Source organism: Gossypium arboreum, chromosome 2 (genome assembly GCF_025698485.1).
Source record: "Gossypium arboreum isolate Shixiya-1 chromosome 2, ASM2569848v2, whole genome shotgun sequence".
In the NCBI taxonomy this organism is placed as follows: domain Eukaryota; kingdom Viridiplantae; phylum Streptophyta; class Magnoliopsida; order Malvales; family Malvaceae; genus Gossypium; species Gossypium arboreum.
This window is the reverse complement of record NC_069071.1, coordinates 18668940-18672403: the sequence shown is the minus strand read 5'-3', so window position 1 is coordinate 18672403 and position 3464 is coordinate 18668940. Positions and strand designations below refer to the sequence as shown.

General features: G+C 34.2%; 1 non-coding gene across 1 annotated transcript; it reads right to left on the bottom strand.

Annotated features, from left to right (window-relative positions):
* Positions 1-2468: 2468 nt before the first annotated feature.
* LOC128289955 (small nucleolar RNA R71) lies at positions 2469-2575 on the bottom strand. Its single transcript, XR_008279595.1, has one exon. It is a non-coding gene; the product is annotated as a small nucleolar RNA R71 (small nucleolar RNA).
* Positions 2576-3464: the final 889 nt, after the last annotated feature.

Sequence of the window (3464 nt, the reverse complement as noted above, 5' to 3'; positions counted from 1 at the left end):
GATTGATATAGCTTCGGCTATTTATTTGGCACTAAGTGTACAAGTTTTTTGAGTATCCAAAAATATTCTGAATGGTTTAACGAATATGTCAAAGATGTGAATGAGTATGAGTTAAAAATAAAAAGGTACAGGTATGTACAGGAACTGGGTAATACACTAAAATGATGAAAACTATGGAAATTACATCTAATTTAATGGATGCAAATGTGGTAGGTTAATGATTTATTATGAGATATGTTATGTTATGTTTCTAGTCTAATTTCAGTTTATATGATGAGTTGATATAAATGCTATACAAACTTACTAAGCTATAAAGCTTACTTTGTGTATTTCTCTGTGTTTTATAGTTATTTCAAAGCTAGCTTAGATTCGGGGATCGTCGGAGACATCGTCACACTATCCAACTATCAATTTGGTACTTTTGAGTTTATGTTTTGAGTATATGGCATGTATAAGAACTTTGGTCACATTGGTTATGTTTTGGTTGTGAACTTTTCCATTTGAGTTGGCTTGTGATTTGTTATGTTTTTGGTTTATATATATATATATATGGCCTTGAAAGTTGGTTTAATTTGGTTGGTTGGATTATGTAAATATATGTGTATATATATGGCTTGTATTGTAAGTTCATGGATGGATTTGAGTATAGCTTAAATTATGAAGCTTATGGATGTAGTTATGGTAGATGCTAAATGGTTAAAATTAGAGAACATGTAGGTTTGTGAGATTGAGCACAATGATGTATAATTTGGAATATATAATTAGATGAATTGTAAATGTCATTTTGGTATAAAGGGTATGGTATATTTTTGTGACTTATGTGTATTGAAGATGATGGTATAGAATGAGCATGAATTAGGCTTAAATTGGTTGGGTTAATTGTCAAATTATGATATGTGTTGTGCCAATTGGATTGTTGTAGGTATATGAATATTTGGGTGGCAAAATGCCTTGGTAAATAGCCTATTTTTGTCCACACAGGCAGGAAAACAGGCGTGTGCCTCAGCCATGTGTGACACACGGTTACATTACACAGCCGTGTGTCCCCTAGTGTTGAAATTAAAATCAAGTCAAGATGCTCCACACGGCCTCACACACGGATTAATGTTCATGGATTAATATGGTTCATATTAATACTTTACCCAAAGGTTGTTTTTGTTTAAATGCTTAAGAGAGTGTTGATGAAAGCTCAATATGTCTTAAAGTATCTTGACACTAACATGATTAGGTTACCTAGACCAAAGTTGGGTAATATAAGTGAGTGTTGAGTGAAATACTCATGTAAACTCTAGACATAGAGCCTTATCTTATATGATTTAGAGGGTTGAGCTTTAGTAGTAGTCGCTAATCCCAAGCCTATAGACATATAGTTCCTTAGAGGTGACTAACCCTATGTCTTACTTTCGGCAGAGGTAAACCATATTAGTACCTAATCAAATAGTAAGTTCACCATAGTTTTGGTATAGCATTGTTCACAAGTTAGAGCATATCCATTAGTAATCCAACCTTCACAACCAATATTCCAATCGTGCTAAATTCCTTAGTACTATTGTTTGAATTGTTGCAATGGTAATCTCTACTAGTATACTTCATTACTCTCACTTCTAATGTGTTAATCCCATTTTAATTTCATTAAACATATTTTGATACATTTATCTTTTTTGTTCAATTGTGATAACTTAGACAAAGAACACTCATCTAGTCCTCATGGGAATGGTACTCACTCATCACTTTATTACTTGATTCGATAGTACACTTGCACAATTCGCACAACATATTCACACGCGACAAGTTTTTGTCGCTGTTTCTGGAGATTGGCGATTGGTAAATTTAGTTTTTGTTATTGCAATTTTTATAGTTGAGTTTATAATTTGTTTGTTTCATGATCTCAACGAGTTTGTTACTAGCTATATGCATAGAGGCACTCTTGCTAAAGGATTCTATCCCTTATATCCAAAAATTGAAAGGACCTTGCTAAGAAGAAGAAGAGAACAAAGAGCAATGAATCAAGACGGTAACAATCCACCTACTTGAAAGAGCAACTTAAACCGGGAGCTCCGAATGTTAATCCTCCTGTTGCTCAGATGTTTGATTATTAGGATAGGCCAATTCGAGAGCATGTAGTGCCTATCTTAGACAGCCTAAATCCTGGAATAGTCAGTCCACAAATTCAAGCTCTCCACATTAAATTGAAACATGTAATGTTTTAGATGCTTCAACCAATTGGTTAGTTTGGTGGTTTTCCAACTAAAGATCCCATATTACACTTGAGACTTTTCTTGGAGCTCTGCAATTCTTTCAAACAGCAAGATGTCCCCAAAAATGCCTTAAAACTCAAACTGTTTACCTATTCTTTAAGAGATTGTGCTAGAACATGGCTCAACACTTTACCATCTGGAATAGTAAAATCATGTAATGATCACTGCCAAATATTTTTGTTGCAATAAAACCCACCCAATATGAATGCCAAACTGAGAAATAACATAACATCCTTCAAGAAACTAGAGGATGAAACATTGTATAAGGCATGTGAAAGGTTCAAAGATTTGCTTAGGAAATGTCCTATGCATGGATTTTAGCATTAGACCTAAATGGATATGTTCTAAAATGGTTTGAATGCACAGACACGAATGGTGGTTGATGCTTCAGCTAATGGAACTTTGTTGGATAAGTCCTACAATAAAGCTTATGAGATTTTGGATAGAATCACCAATAATGATAATCAATACACCACAAGAAGAGCTGAAACTAATAGGAGAGTGATTGGATCATTCGAACTTGATGTTATTACCTCACTTACTACTCAGGTATCTTCTTTAGCCAACATGATAAAGGCCATGCAGATGCCTAGTGAGGTGAAAAAGTTGAAAGCAACTAGGTTATCTTATGTTTATTATGGTAAGGACCACGTGTTTGAAGAGTGTCCCTTGAACCCAACATCTGTCTACTATATGAGAAACTTCAATATGAACAATAATCCTTATTCCAACACATATAACCCTGGTTGGAAAGAACACCCAAATTTTGGGTGGAAGAATCAAGGAGTTGGAAATTCCAACACGGCTATTAGACCCAATACCATAAATGTTTCACCTAGTTTCAATTAGTCTATATTGCCTCAACAGTGAGTTCAAAAAAGATAAACATCATCTTTTTCCTTATCTATTGAGTCTCCACTAAAGGAGTATATGGCAAAGAACAATGCTGTTGTAACACCCCAAACCTGACCTAGACGTTATGGCTGAATCTGCGATATCACACTGAAGTGTACTTTGAAATCAAAGTTACATTGAAAAGTCCGCTCTATATTGAAACCTCGATGTGATCTTATGAAAAATTTAGAATAACTTGCTCGTTGTTAAAACTCAGGTTGGTTGAACAAAATGTTAATCATATTGTTTTGCTGTTGTATTTTAAAAACAATGATTATTGCTGAAGCTGTTAAAACTGTGTTGCATAGTGTG